At 39.8% G+C, this 12,732-nt stretch overlaps 1 non-coding gene across 1 annotated transcript; it reads right to left on the bottom strand.

Annotated features, from left to right (window-relative positions):
- Window positions 1–527: 527 nt before the first annotated feature.
- Window positions 528–634, bottom strand: LOC149010846 (small nucleolar RNA R71). Its single transcript, XR_016174869.1, has one exon. It is a non-coding gene; the product is annotated as a small nucleolar RNA R71 (small nucleolar RNA).
- Between the last annotated feature and the right edge of the window lie 12,098 nt (window positions 635–12,732).

The following is a 12,732-nucleotide window of genomic DNA, read 5'->3' as shown; positions in this document are numbered from 1 at the left end:
TTATTTTCTTTTAATTTTACTTATTTAGCTTATTCTTTTTTTATTCTTATGTGTGTATGCATGGTCGTCAGTCCCTAAACCCTGAGTTGACCCCACTTGACCTAGAGTTAGAAGAGACCTTGGCTAACCTTAGAAGGCAAAGAACCATGGCAAACTATGAGCCTCCAATGAGGCCCTTGAGTGAGCATTTCATTCCTTTGATATATACTCCGGTTTCTTGTATTAAGTTGCCTGACATAGAGGCGGCTCAATATGAGATAAAATCTAGTGTGATTCAAATGCTACCATCTTTTTATGGACTTACCAATGAAGAGCCTTATAAGCACTTAGATGAGTTTTTAGAGGTGTCATCCACGGTTAAAATTCAAAACCTCTCAGTTGATGCTTTAAGGTTACTTCTTTTCCCATTCTCCCTTAAAGATAAAGCTAAGCATTGGCTTCATTTTTTGGACAATGTTAAAATTTCCACTTGGGTAGAAATGCAACAGGAGTTCCTTAAAAAGTTCTTCCCCATTGGTCGTACCAATAGCATTAAGAGAGCAATAACAAGTTTCTCCCAACAAGAAGGAGAACAATTTCATGAGGCATGGGAAAGACTAAAAGAATTACTTCGAAAGTGCCCCCACCATGCTATTCCTAAATGGCAATTGGTTCAATGCTTTAATGATGGCCTTAGAGACCGACATAGGCAAATGGTTTATTCTTCTTGTGGTGGGACTTTCATGCACAAGAATGAGAATGAAGCGTGTGAATTTTTTGAGACCCTTAGTGAAAACTCTCAACACCATGCTTCAACAGCTAGGATTGAGATTCCATCCATTGGGCAACCAAAGAGGAGCGGTCTCTATGAGGGCTAAGGTTGACTTGCTATCTAAGAAATTGGATTATCTCTTGTCATTAGGACAACAAACCCCATCTCCACTTCCTACAAGTTCCTCTCCACCTAATCAAATTGAAGCATGTGCTTTATGTTCTAGCATATCCCATCATGTCACTGATTGCTATTTGGCTACACAATACCCTGAGTTTGTTAAGGAACATATACATTTGGCCCAAGGAGTCTCTAAATTGGGCAATGAGTCATATTCCAATACCTATAACCCAGGATGGCAAAACCACCCCAATTTTTCATGGCGAAACTCAATGCTCAATCCCTCTAATCAAATACCTTATAGGCCACCTCCATTTAATATGCACCAAAATGCCTATAGGAATGAGCAACCATCATCTCCACAACCCTCACATAATTCATCATTTGAGGATAAGGTACTAAAAGCACTTAGTGGATTAAAGCAAAACACTCAATTGTTGCATTCCCATTCTCAGTCCATTAACAAATTGGAAACCCAACTTGGTCAACTAGCTGATGCCATCAGTAGGAAGGAGGTTGGTCAATTACCTAGTCAACCAATAGGTAACCCTAATCATCAAACTGGGTCTAGGAAAGAACAAGTCCAAGCAGTCTCTATTGTGACACGTAGTGGGAAGGAATATTATGCACATTTGCCTACTCCCAAGCCATTGCCCATTGATCTTGAGAGTCAAGAGGAGATTGATTTGACCCATGAGACTGGCAATGATGAGCACAAGCCTAGAAAAGAAACACCACCTGCGAGTATTTCCCATCAATTTCCTCGTAAGGGGTTGCACATTCCGATTGTAGAGGGTCCTACTCATAAATCTTACACTCCCAAAGCCCCCTTCCCTGAAGCTCTTGAGTCCTTAATTCCAGATTCTAGAAAGAATGTTAAGATGCAGGAGATGATTGATTTATTCCAACAAGTTCGTATCAATCTCCCACTATTAGATGCTATTAAGAAAGTCCCAGCTTATGCTAACTTTCTAAAAGATTTGTGCACCCAAAAGTGTAAGTTGAAGACTCAAACACCTGAAACTGTGCACCTAACTGAACAAGTCAGCTCGGTAATTTCCAACCAACTGCCCCCTAAACTTAAAGATCCAGATACACCTTTAATTTCATGTGTCATTGGAGATTTATCCATAAGTAAAGCATTGCTTGATTTGGGAGCCAGTGTGAATATTTTACCCAATTCAATTTATGATAGGTTTGGTCTAGGAGATTTGAAATCCACTGATGTGATTCTACAATTGGCAAACCGCTCAATAAAACCACCCCGTGGGCTACTTGAAAACATTTTGGTAAAGGTTGAGGATCTATATTTTCATGTTAATTTTTTGATCCTAGATATGGACAATACAACTACCAATAAGTTACCACCAGTCATTCTTGGACGGCCCTTTTTAGCCACTGCGAATGCTTGCATCAATTGTAGATTGGGTGTCATGGACATATCATTTGGCAATAAGAAACTTAGAGTCAACATCTTCAATGCATCCTTAAGCTCAAATAGGGATGAAGAGTGCTTTGCGATTAACTTTATTGATGAGGTAGTGGCTGATTATACTCCAAACATGTTTATTGATGATCCCCTGCAGTATTACTTGCCATTTGGGGAATCTAACCTAAATATTGAGGAAGTCAACACATTGTTGGACTCTTCCACTTCTTTGGAGCAGTCACCATTCACATTTAGATTTGAGCCTCCACCTCCATTGGCTACATCTCACTGAGTCTGGCTGAAGACTCTAAACTTAGCGCTTTATCGGAGGCAACCCATTTGTTTAGATGTTATTTCTTGTTCTTTTTCTTCTCTTTTCTTTGTTTGTTGTTAGGTTTTACTGTTACGTGCTCTATCATAATTTCAAACATCCGGTACACTCTTTCCTCTATTTGCTTCTATCATAAGTTTATATATATATATATATATATATATATATATATATATATATATATATATATATATATATATATATATATATATATATATATATATATATATATATATATATATATATATATATATATATATATATATATATATATATATCTTGCATGCAATGAGGTCATTGCATAATTTAAGTGTGGGGGGGTGTCAACTCGAGTAAGACTTGTTGATAGTTGCTAGAGCATTTTTCACAAATATAAAAAGTGCCCAATTTTTTCTGGCTTTGGTAAGATAAATGTTTTAATTCCTTGCTTAAAAAAAATGCTGAAGTTTAAAGGTTAGACCTCCTTCTTAGTAATCGGGTCTCGGTGTCACCAACATCGTGCCTCGCGTCAAACAATTGGGGTGTCTTTGGTCCAGTCTTGGCCTGTAGCCTTGTTGGCTTGAGTAAGTAAGTTCGAAGGGTATTCTACACCTAGTCCCTTAAGGCCATCTGGCTTGAGAGCGACTGACCCAACACTCGTTACATAGGCCATCTAGAAAGCTTAAGAGGCAAGACACTGCACGGACTAGAACTGTGACCATTAAAGAAAGAAGTGAATTAATGTGCTTATAAAGGTGAAATGTCTAAGAAGGTCAATATTGCTTAGATCTTGAGTTCTTGGTATTATTTGGTATCTAGTTTAGTCTTATCTAAGGGTGAACTGGTAGACTGAAGATAAGAGGAGACTTCTCAATTGAATTGTTTGCCTAGAGCTAGACTCAAGAGAGGGTGTAAAGAGCTTAAGTGTGGGGGTGCCTATATTCCCTTCAATTTTTAATGGAGTGTCTTTGTCTTGGAATCTGTCTTTTTACTCTTACTATTGCCAGAATAATTAGAAGAGCACTTAAGAATTTTGTGTGTATATTCTCTGCAAACACTCACGAGACACAACTCATCCACTAGGGTAACCTAGGGGTTTAAAGGCTTGTTGCACATGCTAAGTGCAACCGTGATTCCTACGAAAGTGAGTTAGGTTTTTCTTTCTTTATTTTGTGTATTACTTTTATTGTTTTGTTTTGCTCGAGGACCAGCAAACAGTCAAGTGTGGGGGTATTTGATTAGCATGCATTTACCATTATTTATTTGATTTAATTCCCCATACTTATTTAATTAAAGAGAGCTAATCGAGTATTTTTGTGTATTTTCAGGAATAAGGTGATTTTGGTTATTATAGATAATATGGAGTAAAGTTGGCAAATATTTTAGATATTGGTGGATTTTAAATCATGGCATTCAATCTTGCTGCCCAAGAAATCATGAAAAGTGAGATCTTAGCTAAATTGGAAACAGGTGGAGGTCTAAGGAACAAAATTGGTATTAAATCTGAAAATCGGGTAAACAGACCTACCTTCAGTATTTTGGGCATATCTCTCTCGTATGAGCTTGGATTGTGGTGATTCAAGATGCTATGGAACGATATTGAAAATATTTACAACTTTCCAGTTTTAGTTTTCCCAAAATCCAAAAGAATAAAGGTCAAATCGACGGGTAAAGAGAGGGGATTCATTGTGTGCGGGAGACATAAAAGAGAAGCGATCCATAGAGAAAAGAAAGACAGCGAACGCGGCTCTCATCTCTCTCATTGCTGAAGAAGAATACCACATCTCTCTCTCTCTCTCCCTATGTTTCATCTTTATTTTTCTTATGAACTTTGTGATAATGAGTAGCTAGTTTCTTTTCTTTGGGATGTAGATGAACCATGCTTATTTCATTAATTTTATTGTTCTATATCTTTTAGTTGATTGTGTTTGAGTTTGGCCAAAGATGTTCTATAGCTCAACAAACTAAGTGTGCCAAGCTTCTGTGAAGGACGATAGTCTTGCGAAGATAGGGGATATCTAGGAAGACTGTGAAACCCGGCCCTAACCTTAACCTGGATACTCTTTGATTGTAGGTCCGAAGACCCAAAGTAGAAGTGAAAGTCAACTATGGGCCATATTGGTAGATGATATAGTGTTCGACTCCGAACCTATGGAGATTGAAGATGATGCCCCATACTTGAAGTCAGTGTTGGATATAGAGAAGAGACTGCACCTTGATGAAGAGAAGATTAGTTGATGACCTTAGAGTTTGGTGGGATATGATTTAAAGCCATTTTTCCATGCTAGGTATGTTATAGAATATGTGTTTAAAGTTTCGTTTGATTCCGAGTAGTGGAAGACCCTCAAATCCCTATTTTTGGCTTTGCTGTGTCACTGGGTCGAGTGCTTGGGTCGAGTGCTCAATGCTACCCAGCCAATCGACCCATTGTTGCTGAACTCGAACAGAATCTTTTGTTTTGAGAATCTTGCTATATATACCCCATGACTTCGTGATTTTAGTATCCCTAGCCTCCATAACACCTAGAGAACGAAGGGAAACCATCTCCAAGCCTCCAAGAGTGAAGAAGAAGACCTAATCTTGCAATCTTGCAAACTCTCTCTCTCTCTCTTGTTCTTCAATTAAAGGTTAGTAATCTATCTTTTATGTTAATGATTTATTCTTTCTATGATCTCTCTCATCTCTGAAGTGAGATTATGATGAAGATGCTGCAACCATGTAGTCATATCTTTACAATCTCTTTTCATTCTCTTGTACTATGATCATCTCATTCATTCTTAACATGGTTCTTATGATTTCTTCTTAAACTATGATAATATTTCCTATTTTGATTCATTATAGCATTATAGATGCTTCTCTATGATTATTCATACCTCTGATCTACTGTGTTCTTGTACTAAAATGAGATCTAATCATCTCTAGTTCATCTCAGAGTAACCATTCTGCAAAACTGAGAACATCAAAATACCGAATTTCGAAGTTTCAACATAAACCACAAGTCCAAATGATTTGAAAACTTAAATCATGCTCAAATATATCCATATAGTCATCAAACAATAATCCATAAAGCAAAAATCACATTTTCCAAAAATTCAACAGCAAATGAGGTCTCTGTGACCATTGGTCGAGTGATTGGTCGACTGACCCAGTCGACCAATGAGTCGACCAATGCAGACAGAATGCGAAAATTCGCATTATAAGCCTCATTTCCCCATTCCAACTTCATTTTATCTTCTTCCAAAGGTGAGAGAGCTCTAGGGAAAGTCTCCAAAGGTTCTCACAAGTGTTCTTGAGGTGTTTTGGAGCTTCAACAACAACACAACAACACACAACCATCACAAACAAGGTAAATCTTTCATTATTTCTTCCATTTTCATCTTCTCATGCTTGCATTTCAATCAAAACCATGCTTTGCTTGTATCCAATGCTAGAAATCATGCTTAGGAATGCTTAGAAACATATTCCCTAGGTTTCAAACACAATGCCATGCATAGACAACAAGTTCTAACATATTGGTGTTCATCTCGCAACGTTTTCATACCGACATCGTTATCTTTAGAAAATTTCGTTTTCTCTCAAACCGCTCGAAATTTTCGCACGAGATCAAATGCTACATGCTCAAGATGATATTGTAGATAGGTCCATAAAATTTGATTAAACCAATTTCAACTTTTCAAAAATCCAATTTTGACCTAAATTGCAAAATCCCCAAATTTCCTTCTTGCTGAATTTTTCGCTTTAATCCAAGTTTTCGATCGATTTTCTTCAAACAAACTTCATAGACATGAAATTCCAAGTATTGCGCACATGCTAGTATGTTCAAATCAAATTTCCCCCAAATTTGAAATTTTCCAAAAAATTACGAAAATACCCTTTTGGCTCAAATCTTAAGGTAGCACTAACTGGAATTGTCTCTTGTCTCTTTCACAGATACACACTATGCAGTGGGGAGGGCGAGGACGAGGTAGAGGTCGTGGTCGCATTGTAGGGGCACTTAGGGGCAGAGGTTAGGTTCCTTCAGAGCCTAGACAGGAGGTTAGGAGACCGGACATGTTCGACACACCTCGGGCCGAGTTCTCCGTACGAGGCCTACTTCGATTCTTGCAATATCGAGATGGGACGTCTACTTCACCTACGCCAGCTCGTAGTCTTTAGGATTCGGCGAGAGATTCGACACGTTGCGGTGGACTCATCTCTTCACCGAGGATCTGCCGGTATACCCGGAGCTAGTGAGGTTGTTCTTCAGCAACCTTACCTACACAGAGGAGGCTCGAGGTCAAGGACATCCACTTAGACTTGTCCTAAGGAGCAGGGTCTTCCGGACTCGGATTCGCTTCTCCACCCGAGCACCGGCTGAGATCTTGCGGGTTCCTTACTATCCACGAGCGGTGTGTGTGGATACCTGCGGGAGCAGATCCGGACAGCCATCCGATGCCGTACGAGCTTCGCGAGATATGCTCTACGCTATGGGATAGTCGTCGATGCTTCACTCCGTGGACCAGCGGACGGATGACGGATTCTCGCACGGATTATCGGTCGCATAGTCGGCCGAAACATTATGCCGAAGGCCGGACATCACCATCGGGTCACGGTGATGGAGGCCTTAGTCATCTACCGCATCTACATGGGCTTCGAGATCGATCTCTCCTACATCATTCAGCGGGTCATGTTGGACTTGGTTCTGCGGCCTAGCATGTGGAACCTTTGCTATGGGAGGCTACGGACCTTGATCTTCGGGCATTTCGGGGGTGAGTTTCGAGGATACACCGGTGGACACCGGTTCACGGGGATACTCTATCGGGACTCGGACCATTCGTCGATGAGACTGCAGCGATCGAGAGATCTCTCGGTCCGGAGGGTGAGGATGATGAGGAGTCAAAGGATGAGGATCAGGAGTCGGAGGATGGAGGAGAGGATATCGGTCCCGATAGTGATGATCAGGCCGGAGATGATACGGATATGCACGAGGCTGAGCCGGTGCATCACGAGTTTCCTTCATCACACTTCGAGGCGGGTGGCCCTTCACATGCGGTTCCGGAGACTTCGGATCTTGGGGCACGAGATGAGATCGATGACTTCCATGCTAGAGAGGATGGAGGTCGAGACGGGAGCAGATGTACGAGAGGATGGAGTCACGACGGGATAGGATAGAGCATCGGGTGACTCAGCTAGCGGAGGAGTTCGGAGCATACGAGAGATCGAGAGAAGATCACCTAGATAGATCTGTACCCTAGGATTTTCATTTATGCATTTCGGATGTAATCGTTGCAAAAGCTTTTGAAATTAATGAAGTTCATTTTGTTTCACTTAATTATTGTATATTATGCACCTTTCTTTTCTTTGCATTAGTGACATTTGTTTAAGTATAATTATGGTATGTTATTCGAAATGTTCTTTATGCTTCATAGGTTAAGTTTCTAATCCAAGTGTTCTATTATTCACTTCTAAGAGTAGAAGAGTCATTTCAGATCAATGACTCAGGAATGTTCAGTTATTGTCTTTTGTGGTTAGGATTTCCTCGAACCTTGGGCTCTGATACCAGTCTGTCACATCCTCCCAGCCAGTACCCTATCTGGCATACCCGAGAGTGTGATCCACAGCCCGAAGATCAGGTATCGAGAAATCAACCTCCCACATAAACAATAACATAATCATGAACAATAATAATAAAAGTGCGGAAGATAAACCATAGATCCAATAAGGAAAGAATGAATCATATATAAATCAGAGTACTAGATATAATCAGAGTGTCAAAAACAGATAAGTAAAGTGAGGCAAAATCCCACTCTACAACCAGCGGAAAAGTAGTTCTAAAAGAGAATAAGCAAGATAGAATCTAATCCCAATAGCAGGTACAATAGGTAACTAAATTATTCTCAATCTTATAGACAATATCCCTATAAGTATAAATCTCATAAACGGCACAAGGGCGCTTCCACTCTATAGTCGGACTAAGCATCGTACGGAGCATAACCACTCGCGGGATCTTCAGTGTAATTGTCGTAACCGCAATCACCTTCCTGGAGATATGCCTCTTCGCCTTGCGCTTCTTCATAGGGGCCGTCATAATATTCAGTACCTGCAGAATAGTCTAACAAACATTGTACAATAAAGGAATGAGTTTTAAAGAAACTCAGTAAGGCAGTTAAATCCATAATAACATAAATGGCAGGATTTCAGAACAAACATAAATGCAATATGGTATGAGACAAGCAATGAATGAATGAATCTAACTCTATATATGCTGGTCTCTATTGGTAGACATGCTTTAAGTCATAGCACCGTACTTCTTTAGGAAGGTCTCAATCACTCATCATCAGTTGGTAATGGGTCCGGCATCCCTCGAGACATTCCATGGCTGGGGGTATAGGTCACCGCTCTCTCACATCACCATTGGTCTAAGTACCGGCGCATGTCAAGGTAAAGCCTAGCCAAATGCAAGTCTTCTACTTAGTTACATCAAGTCAGATCCAGATACGTCCATTCCTCGTCCCTGACGATCCTTTCCGGTATCCTTCACACTAGAGTCCTCATAGTCCCTGACTACGGACTCATCAACCCTATTGATCATCCACATATGGTAAACGGGAAGCTCTCACGTCCTCTCACGGGTTGGTTACCGGTCTTGAGCGCCCGTGAGCCCAAGTCTAACCATATGCAACCCTACCAATAAATGGCCCCCACAATGTGATTCCTGTCCTCTCACGGGTTGGTTACCGGTCTTGAGCGCCCATGAATCCCCATTGCTACCACGGGTCGTTCGGTCTCAATACCCCTCCGATTAGGGTCTGACATAATGGGACATCCTAGCCAAACACTACTAGACAATCCTAGATATGTCATCCAATAGTTTAGGAAGGTGTCCAGAGGGCATCTCCGGAAACATCCCATAATATTCCCGTAGTAGTCCAAGGACAGAAGTGTCAAAAGGACACCTCTCCTTTCCAAACCATACTTAAGCATACACATGCATCAATTCATATCATCACATATATGGTAACTTCATATATGGAAAGAAATCAATAATTACAATCACTTTGTATATAATTGGTAAGTAAATCATACATGAGTCAATTCAATATGATTAAGTAATGCTACTGATATCAAGACAGTACCACAGTAGTATAACATTATAAGAATCTAATTAAAGAAATAACTTAACAAGATTCAAATATAGAAACTAAGATATGCAATTTATGTTGTTAAAGAAGTAACCATCCTTACCTTTTATAACTCGCAAAGGAATCCTAAGAAATCAAGTAAGATCTTGGCAAACTTGAGAAGAAGGTCCTAAACAAGTGTATACAACATATTAGGAAAGATCCCTAACAGAAAAGATACCAAAACATCCAACACAGACCAATTCTGGAGTTGCTGTACTCATTGGTCGAGTGGATTGGTCAACTGGTCCAGTCGACCAATGCAGACAGTAGCCTAAAAAAAACAGAGTTTTAAGATATAAAATCCGAATTTGGTGGTTCAAAAGGGTACTAATCAAGGGGTAAACTACATCAGTAGTATCCTAACATATAGGGGACCTCAAAACACTAATCCAATCAAGCCATCAAGATCCAAATTAGGAAACAAAAAGTTACCATAATTAGATCAACCATGGATCTTGAAGAATTCAAGATAGAAATCAAAGACAAGAACAATAGGAGAATGGATCATTGCTTCAGGTAAAAGTATCATGAAAAGCATACTTAGATCTTCAAGGAAATAGGCTTAAAAGCATAAATCTAAATAAGGAAACAAAACCTACCATATATGTAACTATCATGATTCATGAAGAAAACATGGTATGGTAGAAGAGAAACAACTAGAGATTGATAGATCATGGATCATGAAAAGAAAACACAGCAATTGACTACTAACATGATCAATATAGAAGATCCAAGGAGATCGGAATTCAAATCGAGAAGTTAAACAAAGACTAGATCATGGTTTGATCATGATTCCTTCAAAAGCTTGCAATGATCATGGTTAAGATCATTGTTTTAGCCATTAATCCTTAGGATGATCATGAGAGACAAGTCCAGAGATGTTTGCAACAGAGAATGCAGCATCTCCTCTACTGTCTCAACTCAAAAAGGAAAGAAAAACAGAGATGGAGAAGAAGAAGAGAGTGTAGACATACCTTTGATGCAAAAGGAAGAGTTTTGACGAAGATCCGTCAAGAAAATCACCAAGGATGCAAGGGAGATGACTTGCAGAGGTCTTTGGTTCGTTCCAAAGAGTTTGGAGGCAGCAAATACAAAGTAGACTCGAGATTGGACTTAAATAGGGCAAGCAAGACCTAATTGCCAAAGACAGCACCCATTGGTCGAGTGGATTGGTCGACCAATGCAGACAGCAATTCCAAAACAGGGAATTGAAGACCCAGATCAAATCCAATCCTAAAGGGGTTTTGCACACATATCAAGTGACTTACCTAATAGGTAGAAATGCCTTCAAACCATGATAGAGAGCACTCCAAGTCCATCAACTAATCCGATCTTCATCAAGATTCAGTTTCCATAAATAGAACTTCATCATCAACTCTCATGGATTCAAAGCCAGACACCAAGTCCTCCACTGGGATGGCCCAAAGCTGACTTCTTACTTTACTTCGGGTCACTGGACCTACACATAACAAGGTTTCCGGGTCAAGGTTAGGGCTGGGTTTTACATTTTACCAGGGTTCATCTGGCTCGAAGAAGAAGAAGAAAAGAAAAGAATCCCATACTGCTCCCTACAAAGTCCTCACTGAAGAAATTAATCCATATGAAGAAATTCCTACTGCCACCAATGAAGAAATTCTCGTTGCCTCCGAGGCTAATACTGAAGAAAATAGAGAAAGCTTACTGTCACACACACCAGCTGATTTACCCCATGATACTTCTATCTTCCTAGAAAAGATGGTTGAGGATGAAGATCGAGGTAAGGACTTTTTTGACTATTCTCCTGATCATCTAAAGAGACTTGCTGAAGACATATTAATACATGTTGCAGGTGATATTATTGAGGAAATTGCTGACCAATTGTGTGATGTAAATGTTGATATGCCTGCCTCTCCCTTGGATGTTGCTGCCAAGGACCATGTGAATGAACCCTCTGCTTCTATTTTACCTTTATCCATCCCTATGTTGGATGTTGTTGCTCCAGATACCAATGTCCCCCCTTTTGAAGAAAATGATCAAGATGCTCCTCCCTTGGAGGAAAATAATCAGAATATTCTTCTTCCTGAGGAAATTCATGAAGTTGTTCCGCTAGAAAATAATGCTGCCCCACCTGAAGCTCTTATGGTAATTGATCCTCAGAATGGTCATGAAGACCAAGAAAATATTATCATGCATACTGGTTCAAATGATGCTGCTGAAAATGTAAATCTTGAGAATATTCTTAAGGTAGCTAATCTCCAACCAGTCCCTGAACAGCCTGATGATACCATGAGTATTGCTGACTCTGGAAATCCTTTCTACCCTGAGTGGTCCTTGAAAGAAAATCATACAGCCAGCCGCAATTGGGAGGCTGCCAGAGAGTGGGGCAAAAAAGGCAAGAATCCCCGTGATAAAAGACAAACTGCTCAAATGTCTGACTCTGAACTTTACTCACACGGGTGGGGGTAAGAAATAGACCTTTCTCTCATTCTTCTATTTAGAATTGGTTTACTATTGATATAATTATTTATATTGTTTAATATATGTTGACTGATCTACAGATGTTTTGGAGCTGCCTTCAATGCATTTTCTAAAGTGTTGGAGAGGGAAAAAACTTTATCCCAGGAAAATGATGATCTAATCAAAAGGAATTTTGATCTGATCAATGAGGTACAAGATCTTCGGAGAAAATTGGACTCTTCAAAGAGAAAATTAACAGATGCTGAGTTCAGAGAGATTGATTTGATGAATGATCTTGATAGTTTGCACACTGATTATGAACTTTGCTCTGACCATTATGCTGAATTGCAGGAAGAGATTTTTATGTTGAGAGATGCTATTTTGAATTATAGAGATGAGCTCCTTCAGCTCGAAATGTTAAAGAATGTTGCCCTTGATAGGGCCAGGATTGCCACAGATGAAAGAGAGGATTTTAAAGGAAAGCTAACCAGAGCTTTGGTCTGGTCACAAAATATTGAGAAAC

The sequence above is a fragment of the Hakea prostrata genome, chromosome 7 (genome assembly GCF_041222555.1).
Source record: "Hakea prostrata isolate BN-2017 chromosome 7, UWA_Hpros_2, whole genome shotgun sequence".
Taxonomy (NCBI): domain Eukaryota; kingdom Viridiplantae; phylum Streptophyta; class Magnoliopsida; order Proteales; family Proteaceae; genus Hakea; species Hakea prostrata.
The sequence above is the reverse complement of the archived record's forward strand: the minus strand, read 5'-3'. Positions and strand labels throughout refer to the sequence as shown.